Below are 20,700 nucleotides of genomic sequence, written 5' to 3'. Positions count from 1 at the left end.
GTTGATGAGCATGAATCTTGCACCATTCATTGCTAACAAAGGGTATGCTATAATTAAGGACTTTAGGGTGATCAGCCTTCAGCTATTAGATATTTTTGCTCCACAACTTTTAGCTAGCCTCACTCATCATACCATGAAGTGTGGGTGCCCTGGGCTTTATTACCTTCTTGTTTGTGTGATGTGAGCACGAAGAGAAGCAAATACTGAGTCATGGGTGCAGTGTCTTATATTTCACCAACACATCATTGTACTCTAAGCTCTCTTCCATAAATGCCCTGCCATTGTTTGTAAATGCAGTCATTAATTGAGGTCTACCAGGGAGCTTTCTCTGTGCTCTAATTTGCATTGCACCTAACTGGAATCATTAGCCTCTCTTGGTGAAGGATCAATGTAGTTAAAATGGGTTTCTGTTTCAGTACCCCCTATTTTATGCCTGGCTTTTGTTGCACCTTTGATTGAGGTGTACTGGGTCCCAACTGTCCAGGTTCTCAGTACCAGTGTTCTTTCCCTAAAACTATACCGCAATTGGCACAATTTCAGTTACCCCTATAAGTCCCTAGTGAGTGATATCCCTGGTGCCTAGGGCATGGGTACTGAAGAGGGTTCCCTGGGGCTGCAACACTGGTTGTGCCACCCCACGGACCCCTCACCAAGGCCATGTATACTGCCATTGCAGTCTGCATGTCGTGGTGCAACGAAATCCGAAGAGTCAAGATGGTGCACAGCCCTGTGTGCCATGCCTCTCATACACTGCATAAGATATAGGCAAGTCATCCCTACTGCAGGCCTTTAGCCATAAGGCAGGATGCACTGTATCCTATGTTGGGGGATATCAGCTTGAGCAGATATTCCCCTACAATGTCAAATCTATTCTGAGATATTATAAGTGCAAAGGGAAGCCATGATGAGTACATTGGCTAGATACTTGTCAACACGAATTTCAAAGTTTCATGATGGCTTCACTGATTCCTAGGGTGTTTGGTAACAAACATCTTGTCTAAATATATCCTCATTAATACATTTACAAAGGAGATGCTCCTAGACGGTCCCCTGAAAATCTACCAAGCACTGGTGTGGTTCATGACATGTCAAAAATCCTCTGAAGGATGGTTCTGTCATCTGCAACTCATGAGGATAAAAAGCTGTCAGACGAGGTCCAGGTGAAGTCCCTGAATTTTGGTGGGAAAACCCAGAACACAAGACAATCAAATTGTGCACTCAAGGAAGATCCCTCACCGGATCAATACTTTTGGCACCTTCGCCAAATAGGGATCCATGAGGCCTGGTACCCTGTCCGTGATGTCCAGCTAAAGTAGATTGCTGCAGTGGAAAAGCTCAGAGGTCTTCCAGGGGTCTCTGGAGCCAAAACTTTTCTAAGTCCCAGGTAACTCAGGATATTAGGACACATTGATAGAGTCAATATTTCCACGATCTCATAAACAGCATTTAGGGGACAAGATTCACTCCGGCAGAAGACACCAGTAGGGTCCAGAGCAGGTCTAGTAGGAAGGGGCTTCCATTGGTGTGTTGTATCCCCGTAGCTTAGAAGTAGGGCCGTCAAAAGACTCTTGGAGTCCACATCTTTGTCCTGAGTACAAGTGAGAACAATTCCAGCCTTTCACATCTTCTCAAAGGCCTCAGCAGCAAGTTCAGTCATTCTTCTATCTTCCTCAGGTCCCGTAGTGTTCTGAAGAGGGTGTACTGGGGTCCCACATTTATCCCTGGCACTAACAATTGTAGTAGGAAATATCAAAGGGACGGAACATTGTTACAACATTACTAAGGGAGAAGCCCACAGTTCCCTACCCTCTTTTACAACAGATCCTGTGTGCCTTACTGTAAAAGATCCCACAGTGCCCCATGCTATCTAAACTCCATCATGACAGAACCTTTCTCCCCCTGTACAGAGCTCCTGCACCTACCCCAGAGGTATGGCCATGGAAATGAGCAATCCCTCATCTGTGATGACTTCAAAAAGTTCTCAGGCAACTCCTCTCCCACTGCGATTGATGCAATGCTGACTTGGCAAAAGAGGGCAATGCCCAGGTGTCAGCGAACATTGCTTCTGGCAGGGAAGGCCTTTTTGAAGTTTCACCAGGTGGTGAAACAACGAAAGGAATAGAACAACTCCCCACGCCTTTGGGAGCAAGTTCACTCCTTATTAAGGGGGCTTTTTAGCGGTCAGATGACGGCTGAAGTCCATTCAAATGTAGAGAAAAAGTACATTTCAAAAAGTATCTTTCAAAATTATTTATTGAAAATCCAACATCACCAGTAATTTGGGCTTGTAATATATATTGTAAAAAGGCCAAAAACTAATTTTGTAACTATTTCCTTGTCAGAGATACCATTATTAAATGTAACATTATATCCCGATGCTTTCCTATGAAAGAGCTAGACCTGATACAGTAAAAATAGCATTTGAGAAAAATTTGACTGTAAGGACATGTTTAACATTACAACTTTAATTGCCCTACTTTCACTGGCGTAACGAAAAGTGAGGGGGCCTCCCTGCACGGTACTTAGGGGGGCCACCTCTGGGCTCAATCAGGAGCTTTTCCGGCCAGAGTTTAGTGCCAAGAGGGCCCCTTGGAGCTAGGGCCCCCCCCGCACCGCGTGGGCTGCAGGGGCCTGTGTTACGCCCCTGCCTACTTTTAAATACCATGCACCCTGCCTTATGGGTAGTAATGACGGGTAGCTTATTATATTTTAATGGGAGGTTTAGGCCTCTCAAATGGTGTTGTTTTGGCAGGTCAAATATGTAGTTTTATACCTGCACAGACAGGATTCAGTGCAGTCATGTTTGCATTGTCATTGTTGTAGGTGGCACAATGGGTGCTGCAGTCCACTAGTGACAAATAATGTATAGGCTCCGCTTCTACTATGTAGCATATACTAAGTACTTATAAGTAAGTTAGGAGTATAGCCGATTTCAACATGTTTTAGGGGTCAGAGTGCATTTACTGAGGTCAGGTTAGCAGTGTCCCAGTAAAAAAAAACAGAAGCATTAGTAAAATAAAAAGAGACAATCATGCAAAAAGTAGGCATAACAGACCCCAATGGGTCCACAAACCACAGGTTATGAACTTCTGTATTAACATATTGTGCTGTTTTTCTCTTGCTCAATGCTATCACACATTAGGTTGCCATGCGCCATAGCACCATAATGCAAGGATGTATATGTTTCATCAAGCACAGCTTTTGTACTGGAAGCGGGTTGTCCTGTACATAAACTATGATTTGTATGCATACTGTACAATGCAGCACACATGCAAAGTTTGAAAACTAAAGAGAATTGAAGACACTTATCTCCATTACTAGTGGTGGGCGGCAAACTCCGCTCCGCCAGAGGAGTAAGCAGAGCATTTGCCATTCTCGGTTCCGTTTGGAGTACAGAGTTTGGCCAAAAAAATCTGCCAACTACTGGCAGAGTGGAGTTTGCCGGCTCTCATGGCTCACCCTGAAAAAATTACCCCTTTTGAGCTTTTAATATTTTAAAGCATGCCAGTTCGCGCTTGCCCTGTGCTTTTTTTCCTAGCCTAGCTTGGTGTTGGTGCTCAGTGGGAGCAGCACGGGCAGGAGTTCTGCTGGCTAGGGACAGGAGGTGTCCGCAATGATGCATATGGCTTCTGATGTCTTCTGTGTGAGAGGGCAGATAGTGGATGAGCCGGGATGGGGGGTTGGCTAGCAGAAGGGGCCAGGGGTACAGTGGCAGCCCCTCAGTGCATGTGGACTTCTGGTTGGTGTGCTCTGCCTGTGTGCCAGAAACAAGTCCAGACATTAGTGCTATTAAGCAGTGCACAGGCCAATTGGCCACGGGCTGTTTGACACCAACACATATGAACAACTGTCTGATATCAACAAATCTAAAACCACTTCATTGCATGGATACATGTAAAAAGCTGTCTACGACATCACAATTTCAATTGCCACATCTGTGCCCCACAAACACAGTAAGCATTCCCAGAGCGAGCAGTGAGCTGTCCAAGATCACACAGCTCTGTAAAGTCAAGGAGCAAGCCTCTTAGCTCATCATCAGCCAACCCCTTAAACACTAGACCACCTGGGCACACCCTAACTGCTAAACCCCATCTCACCCCAGGGAGAGAGTCACTGCTGTATGCGTTTTCGGATATTTATGGAAATTTGCTGCAAGAATACGATTCCTAGCATGCCGCGCGTGTCAAGCCGGCATCAGTGCCAGAACATCCAGTCGCCTGGCTGTTCAGAGGCTGGTGCTTGGGCTAAGTTGCTGGGAAAATGGCAGCTTTGGTGGTATTGAAGTTTCAGCAGGTGCAAACCCTGCTCAGCACGGACTGGGACGTGTGCATCGAAATCCGGCATCCTATCCGTGAGAGGCTATTGCAGGCTCATACTAGCTTGTGAATGGTTGGCTAGGATGCAGGGCTACACTGTCACTCGCTGCTGACTCACTGTGCCAGCGAGGCTGGTATAGGTATTGAAGGCTTGTTGGGGCATGAGACTTATTCTGGATTAGACCAATAGGACTGGGCGGCATTCCGCTGAAAGCAGAACTGCACAGAATCTCCATGAGGTTTTAGATAACTCTGTGGAATTCCATGGAGTAGAACTCCATGAGTTCTGCCCACCCCTATCCATTACACCTAACTCAAGGAGGCATATGCTTTTGTGCAAATCGCTGTAGAGAATTGTTAGTAGGTTGGACTTTGTGTCAAAACCCAGGGGCGGCTGCATTGGAGCGCCCACCTACCACCAATGGAGGGTTGCCTTGATGCAAAAACGTGTAAAGTATCTCATAGCACTACGTTTGGTTACTTTGGCCAAATTTCCAACGCAAGTCAGATTTGCATTGGAAAGTAATTACCAGCACAACACTTTGTGCTTGTATTGCAATACAAAAGTAATGAAAACCCAATGAAAGTGGTAATAAAGGTGGGCCTACATTTCTAAATATTCCATACATTTATACCCATAGGTTACCCTCTATGAGGTGCAGGTTTATGAATGAGTGATTCAAAAAGCTTCTGAAGAGTACTCCAGAAAAGTTTGTGAGCACCTAATTATCTCTATTAAATGCGGTGAAGTACCAGGAATAAAAATAATTAACAAGAGTACTGCTGCTACTATACAAACATTAACTATTTGGAAATAATGGCACAAAAATGTAAGATACAAATATAATAATAGCAATCCTAAAGTATGTGCATTTTAAAGATTAAAATGAATAACATAACAGGAAATGAAACTATTGTGGACGCTTCTAATTAAACCCAAGGCACCTACACTCTGTGATATTGTTCCACCATAATCTTTATTCGGGAAATCAATACATGTGTTACACTTAGCAGCTATTTTGTAGCTTTGTTGAGAATCGAAAATATCTTGCATAATTTTTTTTATTTCAAGTGTTTAATTTGAATTTGCAGTTGATTACAAATATTATGTCACTAAATATCATTGTTTTGTGCTTTACTGGCATAATTTAAATGAAAAGTCAATAATGTAAAACATTAAAATGAAACTATCTGGTACTTTCTTTTACAGTAAGACAATGTTTTCATGTTGTATCTCGTCGTATTAATGCAGTATCAAACAACACTGGATTTCGAAAATGTTTGCCTTCGTGCAACTTTGTGTGAACCAATATTTATTAAGGAACACGAATATATTCTTATCATTTTTGAATTTACTTCAGCCAGGGCAAAAAGTCCCTAAGTATCAATAGTACCTGTAATAAATTGTGATCATTATTTTCTCTGCTCCTGTCAGTTATAGTCATCTCTCCGGGTGTCAGGTATTATATTTAATTGCTTGAGCTTATCGATTTTGCACTTGTACTCCTGCTATGTTAACTGACAGCGGCTATTAAAGAATGACAAATCACATTATTTATCTTATGGCCCTATAGCAATGATTGAGAAGCGACATAGATTTTCTTGCTATCTTTCAGTGCTGTGTTGTCTGGGAAGGGGGCTGGCATAGCTTTTTTGACTAGGGCATATTTTTTTAATTTAACTGATGCCTGTCACTAGTCCACATGCACAAGCAGGATTATTATTTTACAACACCTGTGCATATTTCTATGATTCATCTTTCACTGCAGACTGAAATACCTTGCATATTAGATGTTTTCCAACAAGTGAACGCAGATTTAATTATTAATAAGACAGTAAACTGGCGAGAATATAATAATATATCCATGCAATCCTTGTGTGTGACCTAACATGCATTACGTTTTCACCACATAAATGTTTCTAGTATAATAAAAAAAATCCCATCTTGTTCAGATTACAATTATGGTTGGGAAGGGAAACGTACTTTAGGATGAAGCCGGAATCACGCTGCGCATTCACAGCGCTGGCAACGGAACAAATGCGTCTTTAGCACAAATTCGTTCAGCACGCAAGTCATAACAACAACTTCCATTAGGGGGTGCGCAATGGTGGTGGGGTGTTGGAATTAAAGACTAACACCTTACCTACTGTTGCGCGGACTGGAGTTGGAATAGTAAATTTAACTATTCCATTATCCAGCACCCCCCTAAGGTAAGTCATTAAAACAATGTTGCGTGCAGAACAAATGCGTACTAAGACGCATTCGTTCAAATGGCAGAGTTCCTAAGGCATGTGTGAAAAACGCATGCAGAATTCCATCATATATTCGGTTGGGCAACTGAGAGTATACATGTTTTAATAAAAGGAAGGCTGCAATCCCTAATAAGGCCCGCTCTAACGTCCTTATTACAGGCTACTTGTGATGTCACTAGTCTCCTATAATAAAGAAATGAAATAGGCAGGGTTGCACTGGCCTATTGCGCAATCAGGCAATAGCGTATGGGGCTATTTTTTGACTATTTGTGGGCCTGGTTTATACTTTTGAGTTCCCTGATAGTAAATCAAACATTGCCCACAGCATGCTCAAATCCATGTATTCTTCCATACCTTGCAAAACATTTATACAGAATTCCTTTACAAGTTCAAAACTGCCGCAATTTCCAAACATGGGTCACTTTATCAGACATTTAATTCAGTAATGAGGGCTGCTTTTATTTTAGTGCCCGGGCCCATTTTCACGCTCCAGTCTAACCCTAGATGTGGCTGCTCAACCTGTAATGACCTTTTACAGTTGTTCTCGGAGCAGAAGCAATTCATCCACATGGGCAGAGGGGCCACACCTCCACCTTTTTACCCAGCAAAAAATGTCTGTCAGGCTGAACAAAGGTCAACTTGACAGACACTCATCTTATTCTCTCTTATTGTTCAAGTCAAGCAGCTAGGAGTTAGACTTGAACTAAATAAAGAGGCACCTGACTGCCTGAACTGAACTTTGCTAGGTTGAGGATTTCACAGCTCTTAGGGTGTGGCCTATTCAGCCTGGCAAACGTGCCTCCAACGTCCTCCACCTCATGATGAGGGGGAGAATGACTTATTGCTTCTGACCTGGGAGCCTCAGTTTTAAACTTTGAAGTGTCCAGGGTTGAGTGTCAATCAGTCACACTTCATCACAGAGTAGAGTGGGGTCAGCAGTCTCCATGACCCCATCCACCATGTGATGGGTGAGGGACTGCTGCCTTTCCTCATTAGAGGGCAGCAGTCCCAACCCTCCTATGATCTCCAATCCTTGCCTCCTGGAGAGCTCCAGTGAAGGTAAGTTTTATGTTTTTTAATGTTTGGTGGATAAGTGCATGTATGCACGTGTATTTGTGAGTGGGGGTTGTGAATGAGTATGTGTGTGCGTGTGTATATTTGTGCCTGTGTGGCCCACTTGTCCTCCTACTTGCTAAAATTACCAGCCACCACTGGCTCTGACCTCACTATGCCTGCTGCCAAAGCCAGCGTCCAGGGTCAGAGGCAGATCACGGAGCATAATTTAAGCTGCACCTGAAAAAAACAAAAAAAGAAACATGGCTTTCCCTTCTTCTGCTCTGTTTTTCAACATGAACAGTGATAGATTGAGGTGAGGCAACATGTATATTTTTTCAACAGTTTAGGCCAGTGCATCCCAAACTCTTTAGAATCATGACCCGATTTTGAGAATGCCGCATATTTGCAAACCACCTATCATTAAGGGATTTGAGGAGGGGGCGATTTTGTAATGTCATAGCAGCAATTGTTTGTAAATGTTATTGACCACGTCCTTTAATATCAGACTGTGGCCAAGATAATGATCTGCCCATAAAAGTTTCAGATGGTGAACTTCACTGCAGTCTGGAGCTGTATCACTTTTCAGAGTGGAGTGCTGGCCTTTGGCATCAGTTCACGAAAATCACAATGCTTCTGAAAATCTTGGTATTGCGACTAGTATTTTAGTACATTTGAAAAGCCCTTCTGCAGCAGAGTATCGGATAAAGACTCACATTTTGACAACCCACCCGGGATCACTGACAGAATGTTGTGGGTAAAAATATTGGAACACAGAACTATTGTGTCAAAACTTTATTGTCAAAAATATTGTGATCCTAAACTTAGCACCTATTTATTGCATATCTCCAGAGACCTCAAGACAGCATTGATTTCACATTCCAAATGGAATATTCACTCATGAGGCTTTTTGAAAATCCAGCAGTGTCAGCTATGCAGCCACTGAACAAACAATCCTGTACTAGCTGAGGAAGACAAGCCAGAACATTTATTACTAAGTAGATAATAATAGAAATATATAATACAAATGTATGTGTAAGCAAAGTTTGTCCTACTATTTTGTTTCCCTAGAGTACTCAGATAACATGGGCCAGTATACATTGAAAAACGTATCAAGCTAATTCTCAACAATACTTTTAAATCTATTACATCTTCAATCACTCATAAAATCATAACATGATGAAACATACATAAATACAATTATAAATAGTTACCTCTAAAAAAAGAAACATAGCTCTCAGCTCTGATGCAGTTACCTTTGTTTCAGTCCAGCTCATAAGAAGGTTGCTACAGCATAACAAATTATGTGTCATTAGGCTGTTGGAGAAAACATAATACTGATCAGCACTAGATAAAATTCTATTTATGCAGAAGGGGGACTAGGGGTCTTTTCCTTTGGGGACCATAAAATGTGCAAGTGAACACTATGTGCATCTCTGAATGGATAGAATACACGTCAAAAGGGCATAAGGAGGACTGCCTATTTGTAGAGTGTACATTTACAGGGAAATCTACCAAAAGTGGCATATAATGTAAATGAACCTTATCAATAAAAAGTGAGGCAATGAGTGAGGCCAACTAACCTCTCAATCACTGACATTTCTCCCATACCTTTTTCTTAGGTTTGCTGATCCAATAAAGGGACTGGTAGGGTTTTATTACTTACCTATCTGCATGCTTTGAGTGTACACTATTGGCTTATGAAAATATTTACCCTGAAGAAGATCCTAGACCTCTCTAGGCTTGTATACTGGTCAAAACATTTTGGTAATCATAGAAATATTTACAGCTATTGGACTCTTTACCGTCCAGTGATTCATTGTACTTCACTATCTGGCCAGCTTTTTTTGTGTATTTAAACATACCAGAGGCATTGATTGAATAAAGTATATTTAGAGTATACCTTTAGGTATATTTTATTCTGTTTCTTGCCAAAGATCTTTAAGAACTCTCAGGGATTGATTAGCTTCCTTCTGTTGAGTCCATTCGGGTGGCATTGTTACTACCCGGTGTGAGAGGTTGTCAAATGATGAAGCATGCCTGGATAAGTTCAGGCTGAGACAATCTCCCAAAAATCGTTAGATAACCCACAGCTTGGACATGTCAAAACAAAGCCAAAATAAAATATCTTTGGCTTGAGCACCCTCAAGTGCCTTTTTCCATATTTATCAGTTTTTAGAGGACACACTAAAGGGTCAACCTCTAGTACTCTCCCGTGGGGATGGACTGTCATAAATGATGCCATAAAACATGTCTTGAGTTATGTAGAATGTGGGGTCACAAGCAGAGCATGGTGGGAGCGCAAGTTATAATTAGCTCTGCTAGCTATAACTAGTGAAGATCCATACCTTTTCAGTTGAAAATGGTAATGTTATCACTGAAATATTCACGAATTCAAATGCTACATTAACCTTTGTATTTTTCAGTGAATTTCTGAGTTTTTTTTTAAACCAAACCATATGCTTTTACATCAGCTAAGTAAACCATCACTTTTACCTTTGATTTTTTTCAGTGGATTTCTAAGTTTTACCTAAATAAAAAATCATATCTTAATACCAGACCTAATTACAAAGTTACTTTAACCTTTCTTTTTTAAGTGAGTTTCAAAGGTTTTCCTGAATTGATATGATTACATACATTGACATTCAACAAATACCCACACCTTTGATGAGGAAATATGTAAAGACTATAATTACATATTGTGTACATAGAGATGTACATGACTGTATATATTACATTTATTTTACATATAAAATTAGTGTTTCATAAATAGTAAATGACCATATTTAAATGTGGGATTTTTTTTAGGAGATGAAAAGATTTTTTTTCCACAACTGATTTGCATTTACTGATCAGTACCAAATCCATGTCTGACCATATGGATTCCTTCAGGTTGCACTTCCTGTTCTGAGATCTGCAGTCCCACTGTGAACCCAGCATGCTTTTTAAAATATTAAAAACCATATTTGAGAGAGTGTAATCTTCATGTTTTCAATGTTTTTAATATATTTTTCTAGATTCACAATGATATCGCAGCCTTGTCACGATGGCTCTGCAAATCCATGAGACACAGTAAAAAATAATTGTCATTGTTTTGAAAACCTGCCAACCTGTTGTAGAGGAAGTGTCTTCCCATCTCTTCTACTTTGGGTATGTCTGCTTACTCTTCACACCTCTGCATCTGAGCTTGAAGGATTTCTTTTGTCTGAGGCTTTTTTATTACAACTATCGGAAAATGGCAACTGGAGAAGAAAGGGAGTAGAAAGAGCAGCAGGAATCAGAGGAAGAAGAACTTAGTCACAAAAAGGAATCCATCATGTGGCACTTCTTCTCTATTCCATGTGGAGGAAAGAAGGTGATAGTGAAAGTTGTAAAATGCAACCTTTGCAACAAGCAACTTTCGCATGGCACTTCAAAGCAATATTATCAAGCAGCGTGCTGAAACATTTGTGTACCATTCACCCATTCCAAGTGGCGAGTGCAGAAATTGCGCTGCAAGCACCAACAACTGCAGCCCAACCAGAGCTTGCTCTCTGAGAGGCAGTACCACCATCTGTGACTGCTAATAATCCATTGGTGTGTTCCAAAATACTTAAAATTTCACCGTATTGCACTGTTTGCAATACGATTGTTAATGTGGGTGAGCAGTTCATGTCACCTTTTGCTTAGGCTGTCATCTGTCATCGACCGTCAATGTTAGAAAAAAAGATTTTGTAAATCCTGTTTGCTCAAGTCTTGTGCATTGTACTTATCTGGATGTATGACGTTACAACGCATGCTTTTACCACGCATGCTGTTACAACGCAAGTATTACAACGCAAACCTTTACAACGCATTACACTTGGGGGTGCTGGATAGTGAATAGTTTAATTTACTATTCCAACTCCAGTCCCTGTGGACACTAGGGAAGGTGTTGGATAGTAAATTAAAACTATTCCCTATCCTAGAGCGCCCCCCAGTGTAATGCGTTGTAAAGGTTTTCGTTGTAATACTTGCGTTGTAACAGCACTGCGTGGTAAAAGTTTTGTTGTAAAGGATGTTTCCCTACTTATCTTATTGCAAGTTACATTTAGTTATGTACAACAAAAAAATCCCCAAAAGTCACAAAAGGTCTAAATAAAGAAAACCTATGTTATTTGTTAGTTGACATCTATGAATAATTGCCGCTATGTGTCTTCAAGTCTGTCCTTGTGAGTGTGATTGACTTACAACCTCAGACCCATATTTCTGATGAGTTTGTGTCACCCTTGCACCTCCTAGTAGGGTACAAGGGCAACACAAAACCTAGAACGATATTTACCAAGCCATGCTAGCCACCTTGCGTGCCCCGCGTAGCTTGGTAAATGTGGAGTAACGCAAGCCAGTTGAAGTCACTGTCTTGCATTACCCTCACCGGGGAGGCATTACATGGGTGGAACGTGAGTTTAATCATGTATCGGTCCATGTTTTTTTGCTATATTCTCAGATTTAAAATTAATGGTTGACTTGAAAATGCATCAAATTGCTACAGTTCCCCAATGGGAGGAGTAACAAATAGAAATAGCAATATTTTTCCTTGTTTTTTACACTGTCTATGTTTGCTACAGTGTGGGGCACACATAGAGAGATGAAAAAGCCTCAGAGGATTGTTTGTGTTAAGTAAGGTGTTTTTGCAGCACAAAAAACAATCCTGCGTATAAAGAACCCACCCTAGCACCATGGTGCAAGGTTGCCCCTGTTGGCACTACGCAGCAGTTTGTGAGATAGCGTAGGCATAGAGCAAGAATGTGTTGCATAATGGTAAATAGAACGCATCTGTGCCCTATGCCTTTCATGCTGTGCATTAAACCTAAGCGACTATCTGCATTGTGTCGCATTACATATTGATAAATATAGCCCTCACTTTGCATGTATATTAGTCAGACAGTGACTTTCTGCAGACTGTGCGGCCATAGGAGTATCTTTGAGTGCACTTTTGTATGTCTGTGACTTGGAGTTAATAGATCAGTGTGCTGAAGTGCATAAGTATGTTTGTTTTGGTTTAATGGACTCATTTTTGTGGGTCTGTGTATAGGAATCAAATAAATCAACAAGTAGTGACCAGGGGCAAAAAAGGTCCAGCACACGAGCACCAAGAAATTGAGCGTCACCATCTTCCGGAGCACTTGGCTTCTTTCCTCTGCACTTTTGGTCCCTACACAGAGGAACTTTGCTGTGGTTGGTATATTTGGTGAAGGTATAGCTATTTATGTCTACACACAGATCCAAGACCCCTTGAATCACTTTAGACATTCATTTTAAGACTCTAGGTCGATGTCCTGATAGATAAAATGGCAGCCGCAATTTTCCTGTGAGGTGGCGTCCAGCCCGTCAGGGCATTGCTGTTGGCACGTGGATCAGAGGATCCATTGTAGTGGTTCCACGATTGATCTTTGCCTCTAAATATCTATAAATGTTTTGTCTTTAACAACTCAAACTACTGAATGGATTTGCACTAAATAACAAAAAGAGATCTTTCTGGACTAAGATCTAGCTTTCTGCCAAATTTGGTGTAATTGCGTTTAGTGGTTCGGGCTGCAGCCATGTTCAAAATCCTTTTGGGAAATTGCATGGGGGAAACAGGATTTGTGAGCCCATCTTTTTCTAGGCCCCCACGTGAAGAATCACTCCGAAACTTCATAAACAGCAACTGAGGTGAGTGGCAAACTAATTTTGAAAATTTCGTGAAGATTTGTCAATCGGCATAAAAGTCATTAGCAAAACCAAAAATTTTTTGTCTATGGAAATTAGGTCCTAGCTATAACTACCTACTGGCAACCGGCAGTTGACATCTTATATATATTGAAAACACCATGTTAGACCCGGGATCCCTGGTTGGCTGAGGTAGGTACCTTAGGCCAAATAGGGACCCACGGTTCCACGTCAGGGAAAGGAAGGTCACCTTCTGAGATACGCCCCCATCACCCCCTTGTTTGCTTGGCACGAGCAGCAGGCTTATCTTCAAGCAAAGTGTGTAAAGTATTTGCAACCACACTCACAGCAACCCAATGATGACACCACAAATAGACTCCACACGAGTTATATAAAAACAAGTATACATTTTATATAAAAAGATATACGATAAGACCACTCAATAGAAATCCAACATATGAGTTTGTGTACTATTTCTCCTGGCCGGTTGTTAGGCCAGCCAGTCCTAGTAAGTTCTGGCAATATTAATGAGCACTTCTAAACATTCTCCTGTAACCCTAATATCATGGTATACAGTTCGTAATGATAGAATCAGGCACTTTTGCAAGGAAAAAATAATGCAAGGCGTAATGCAGCAATCAGACACTCTGCAATGTAAAAAAGAATGCAATGCGTAATCCTACAATCAGGCACTTTACAAGATAAGAATAATGCAGTGCATAATACAACCACCAGGTACGTCATTATGCTGAAATAAGGCAATGTGTAATACGACATTCAGGTACTCCTGTATGCAGAAATGGAATAATGCGCAATACACTCAGGCACCGATCATGGTGCCTTAGGTGGTCTCTCAGCCACTCCTTCTGACTTGCAGTCAGCCTCTCAACAGTTGCCCCCAACACAGGTATGGTGTAATCAAAAAGTGCAGCTCCACACTCCGGCCCGGTACTGCCACTCCCTTGGCAATACGGGCCAGTATACGAGCCGAATCAGAGGCTCGTGCAGCTGAAATGAGTGAGAGGCCGAGAGCGTCTCCCTCTGAGCCCACACCCTGCCCCAGGAGTCAACAAACGTTACCTTGGGGGCGTGAACTCACTCTCCTCTCCTCATCCAATGGTGGGGCCTCCAATGCAATCACTGTGAATTGGCAACAGTAAGCTCGGGCCGGCAGCTCAGCTCTTCCGGGGTTGCTGGTCCGGGCCGCTACTGTTATGAACATCTCAGGCTGCCACAGGTCACACGCACACAGCGTCGCTGAGACTTCTTTGAGATTCAGGTGCACGATCACCGGGCACTCCACACAAAGGTCTCAGGCTCCACGAAGATAACGTGCACAGCGTCGCTGAAACTCACTTTAACTCCGGGTGCACGATAACAAGGCAAATCCTCACGAAGGTGTCACGGTGCAAAAAGCACACGCACACAGCGTCGATGAGACTCACTTGGACTCCGGGAGCTCGATAAGAAGGCAAATCCTCACAAAGGTTTCATTGTGCCCAAAGCACACGCAAACAGCGTTGATGAGACTCACTTGGATTCCAGGTGCACGATAACAAGGCAAATCCTCACAAAGGTCTCACGGTGCACAAAGCACACCTACACAGTGTAGATGAGACTCACTTGGATTCTGGTGCACACGATAACTGGACAATCCTCACAAAGGGGTTCAGGCTGCAAAAAGCACACCCACACCGAGTCGCTGATCCTTGCTTGGACTCCAGGTGCCCACGAACACAGGGTACACCTTACAAGAGCGCTGCTGAAACTCTCCTGGAAAATTTTGTGTTCCTGTGTTTCTGCAACAGGTAGCCAGCTCACCTCGGGCCCTTGGGGATAAGTTACTTCAGGACACAGCACAGTAAAGTCCTTTCAAGCAGGGGGAAACAGCACACAGCAAAGTCCCTTTAACCTTTCCTTGGTTAAAACAGCAAACTGCAGGCCAGCCCCAGAACACACAGCAAGGGTCAGTCCTTTCCTTCAGTCTCCAGTTGTTTCTTCCTTGGCAAAGGTTCCTCTTGACCACGAAGTAGCTCCAGTCTTATTCAATCTTAATCAAGCCATTCTCCAAAGCTCAGGGGCTTCAGCTCTCATAGTTATACCCCTCAATGACTTTGAAGTCTTTGTGTTCAGGGGGCACTGACCCCTGTTCAAACCAGTTCTGGGTGCCTCCCTGCCAGTGACACCTTCTTCCTTTGATTAGTGGGGGTCTGTATTCTCAATCACTCAGCAGGAGATGGGACAATGGTTTTATAGCAGCAACCACGGTCTCTTCACCTCTAGGGGCTACTCCTCCCCCTCGACTCCAGATGCTAGTCAGCCTATTGCTGTCTCACCTCCTCCCCTGGATCAAGACATTCCCCAGGTCCTATTGCTTTCAAATCCATACAGTCAATCCACAACCAGGCAGAGACAAACAGAAATGTTAGAGCACAAAAACCAAGTAACTTCTAAAAGAGTGGCTTTTAAACACAAAATGTAAAAAACACCTGCATAAAAAGATGTGTTATTACATTGTGAGTTCAGGTACACTAAAGTTTACCTCTCCATTTTAAGTCTTTGGGAAGATAGGCTGGAAAACATATTACACAGCCTTCCCATTCCATCTTATGGGCAAAATGGCCTTTCAACAGTGAAAAACGAAATGGAGATTATTTCACTGTCAGGACATGGTACACACCTTAGTACATGTCCTACCTTTTACATGCACTGCACCCTGCCCAGGGATTACCCTGAACCTACCATAGGTGTGTCTGATGTGCATAGAAAGGGAAGGGTAAGGTCTGGCAAGTGAGCGCACTTGTCAGAACAACATGGCAGTTTAACAAACTGTGTGCAGGCACTGCAATGACAGGACTGAGTTTCCTTTTTAAGGCTACTTGTGTGGGTTGCACAATTAGTGCTGCAGGTCAACTAGTAGCATTTGCATTACCAGCCCTGGCACACATAGTGCACTTTACTAGGGACTTTACTAGTAAGGCAAACATACCAATCTTGGAGAACCAATTACCATTTCACTTTATACAGGGAGCACTTGCACTTTGACACTATTTCGCAGTGGCAAAGTGTCCAAAACACCATATCAGAAATAGGTCTGGGGGGGAAGAAAAAAGTTTAGGGAACTTTAGCCAAAAAGGGCCAAGTCCTACACACCATAAATAATTTTAGACTGATATTGCGTATCATATTATAAATGAAGCAGCCATTAAAATGGCATAATAAATATGTGTGAGTATTGTCTTGTAGTTTAATGACGTTTTATTTTTAAGTATTGGTACTTATAGGTATAAATATTGTATGGTCATTAGCATTGCATTGCAGTTGATGAGAGTTATGATATGTGTATCTGGGTATGAATATTTAATACATACTTTACTCTAAATTTCTATTCAAAAGAAAAACAGTGTGAATGATGCCGTTTGCAATTTTTCTCACAGACTCTGACTTCAGTAAGCATCTTATTTTGATTTAATGTTCTTATACCCAACTGCGAAAAATATGGTTTTCATATGGACTCATTTGTAACTTGTTAAAACACGTGTATTTTGTTGACAGCAGCATATGGCGGTGCTGTTAATGCAGCTTAAGAGCATTGCTGTACCTGCAGCCACTATAGGAAGGGTATTTCTTCTCAGCGTGAGAAGGAGTACACTGTCCATCTCCTGTCACTTTCTAGTAAGGGTACCATATGTTTATTATTGCTTTGATTTTGAGCTGCATTGCAGGCTTCCTTATAAATATGATAGCTTAAGTTTATCTTAACGCAGATCATTGGAAGATTTGGACAGAGATACAACTCGCATGCGCGCATTATTCTTTAGCAAATGCGTTCTAATTAAAGTGGGCAACCAATGGCTTTTCATTGCAAAGGTGCTTATAATGCACGGGTGAGTTTTAAAAGCCATCTTAAATGATATTCCATCAGGGATAGAGCCTTTTCAGCATAATCACCGACTCTGAATACAAATCCCATTTAAACTTGAGTTACCAGGGGACCCCATGTAACCAAGACTCATCTGTTTTATTTAACTGATTATTGTTTTCGGATGTGTCTTGCATAATTTGTAGGGTTAAACTGAACCAAGACTATCACTCTCACTGGTTTGTGACCTGAAAGCCTGGTGACATAGAGTAATTGATTTTGATATGCGTTGTCCATTTAGATATACATCACATCTATATATGCAAAAATAATATGAATCAGGCCCTTATTATGTATCGTAATTGCTTCCTATGTTATTACATTTATAAAGCATGCTGTTTCCCAGAGTGTGTGCTGGCGCTGTAAATATATTTAATTTGATCTGGAATGGTCTAGCCCACTTTTATGTACGTTGGGCACGCTCATTTGATTCAAAACATATTTCTATTGTGACATATCTGGTTTGCTTAAAACAGAATGAGTTTCAAACAACGCGATTGATATTGTTGTCGCAACAACTACTTTGTGTTGGCTAGATACTGCATATATAGATCGGAATGAGGGTAGTAATGGGAAATATGATTAGGATGAGACTGCACACTACATAAAGATATGTATACCTTACTTTAGGTCTCGTGCTTGTCAACCTTTCAAAAAGATGTTGCAGAGAGCATCCATTCAAAGAAGGCAAACAAGCCTTGTCTGCTGGGTACCTTAGGCTGACTCAAACTGCTCCTCTGTGGAACTGCTTTAAAATGTTATGTCTCCCGGTACAGCCATCTTCAGCTTGTCTGGACACATTTACCGTTTCTGTAAAAGAAATACTGAACCCCGTGGTTCATCCCTCAGTATTTATTGAGACAGCTCGGTCTCCTAATGTTGGTAAATAAGCGTCTGAACATTACAGCTAATCACAATGATTGCTAAATATTTGCAGTTTCAACATTAATGTATGCATTTACCTCAAAGGATGACAGAGTATCTCACATAAAGTACAAACAGCCATAACTGCGTATTTAGGTAAATTGTTTTTAAATGCGGTTTTTACATATAAATCAATCTAGTGAGTGAAATCACAATTATTTGTTCATTTACATTTTCACAATGGCTTCTGATGCATAACAATAATTTAATAGCATACGAATCCTATGCAGTAGTGATGTATATGTCCTAGTGACAAATGCATCCCTAATATTTGCAAAACAAAGTCTTTGAGTTTGTGAATAATACCTCTGCCGAGGTCTGGCACCAAAACTTAAAATATCATAACCATATTCTCAAGGTCCTTGGCACAATCCTATGATTTCCGCCTGTCTTTGACAACATCGCACAGTAGCACAGTAGCTGTAAATAAGGGATTCCGCTGCCTGCAAACATAAGGTAGATCTTGTAATATATTGTATGGAGAATCTGAACAAAAGCTCAAACTACCAACTTTTACTCACTAGCTGACAATATGAAACTATACCTATAACAGTATAATCTCCATGATCACATGCCAGTGCTTTTCCATGGCATGAAGGTTCAATAGATGGGCAGAAGCAGTCTCCAGCTTAAAGATACTCCAGAACTGAAGCACTGTAACTAATCCCCAGGTGCTAAATTAACCTTAACTTCTCCCCTCCAGACATTTTAGCATCTTCCATCACCACTTGGCTTTGAATACTTGAACCCATTTGTGGGAGTCTTTACTGATTATGAACTCAACTCAGGATGCCGAATATGGGTGGTTATCAAATAACCTTTGTCGCCTCTAATGCAGCCTCAATGAAGGATTTCCTTCATTTCTCCAGCCCTTAAAACATCTGTCCAAGGAATCGTTACTGGTACCATGGATACCTATGCTATGTAATACCATGCAGGCCTCTGGCTTTAAAAACTTTAAAGTTCATGGGCCTCATTTATGAAAAGTGACGCATCGCTGCGTGAAAACAGCGAAGCGTCACTTTTCACTGCGTCTTCCTTGCGACACCAATGATGCGTCATATTTACAGTATGACGCATCATGTCGCAAGGAGTTACAGATACGTCAGTATTTCTGACGTATCTGTAAGCACAAAAGTCACGCATTGCTGGGGTGTGTCACAAAAGTGACGCAACTCCAGCAATGCGTCCTTTCACATGGGGAAAGCCCCATATAAAAGGGCTTGCTGTGAGGCAGGCGCAAGATTTTGACGCAACAGCATCCTAAAAGTGACGCAGTGAAATCTCATAGATTTCACTGCGTCACTATTACGAGGCTTTTTGCGGGGGAACGCCCCCTCTGCATACATTATACCTGACGCAGGTATAATGTAGCGCAGGGGTTTACAAAGTGACGCATCTGCTTAGATGCGTCACTTTGTAAATAGTGCGCAACAGGAGGCATGTTTTACGCCGCTGATGCGTCACAAAAAGTGACGCATCGGAAGCGTAAAACTGACGAGGCCCCATGAATGGTAAGAACAGAAGGGACTCCTGCTCTTGGTAGAAACCACCTGGGCCCCTTGGAGTTAGAAACACATTCTCAATTATTCTCTTTCAGTACCTTTCTGTTTACGCCTTACAACCAAAGACACAAACTCGCCCATGACAGTTCAGCAGTCACTTTTTTTATCACCAACTTGGTAATCTCTACCCAAGCTCCAGGTAGGTCAGCAGAAGTGACAGGTAATGTTTTTGGAAATGGAGGTTTCTAGTTGGCAGAGGTTTGCTCTCTGCATAAGTAAATACCCATATTCTAGTCAGGCTAAGGGAGTCACACAACTAAGATAACCCCTGCTCACCCTCTTGGTAGCTTGGCACAAGCAGTCAGGCTCATCACTCAGGCAATGTGTAAAGCATTTCTACATACACACACAGTAACCCAGTAGAAACTCTACAGATGGACACAACATCAGTTTAGAAACATATCCAATATTTATCTGAAATAAACAAGACCAAAATGACAAAAATCCAACATACACAAGGTAAGATATCACCTTTAAAAGGTTCAAAACAGTTCAGTTAATAGGAAATTATGGATTTGTAACTATCGAGGATGTGTCAAAACCTAAACCAGGTGCAGGGGAGACGAGGCACCTGAAAAGCAAAGCAATGTGTCGCTTACTGCCAGGGGAGGTCATGCGTTTGTTCCTTACTGCAGTGCAGGGGAGGTGATGCATTAGTTCCTTCTTGTAAGGTGAGGTGGTGCGTTGATTCCTTATGGTGAGGGGAGATGATGCATCAATCTCTGGAAATGCGGCCAACAAGGACACAGTTCTTTACTGCTAGGCCACGTCAATGAAGAACTTGGCGCACAGGGATGATGCATGGAAAATCCATGTTGACTGGGTCAAGGCGGCGGCATTGGAACAGGTGCTGAGTCCATTTTCCAGCCGCAAAGCAGGTGAAGCTTCAATTTCTTCGACCACACAACTGGGCCTGCACCTGAGCTGGACCGTGCCCCATGGACGTCAGTGACACGGTGCTCGGTTTGCGGCAATCTTTTAGCCGCATGGCAGGTGC

Source organism: Lissotriton helveticus, chromosome 3_1 (genome assembly GCF_964261635.1).
Source record: "Lissotriton helveticus chromosome 3_1, aLisHel1.1, whole genome shotgun sequence".
Taxonomy (NCBI): Eukaryota; Metazoa; Chordata; class Amphibia; order Caudata; family Salamandridae; genus Lissotriton; species Lissotriton helveticus.
Note: the sequence above shows the minus strand (reverse complement) of the source record.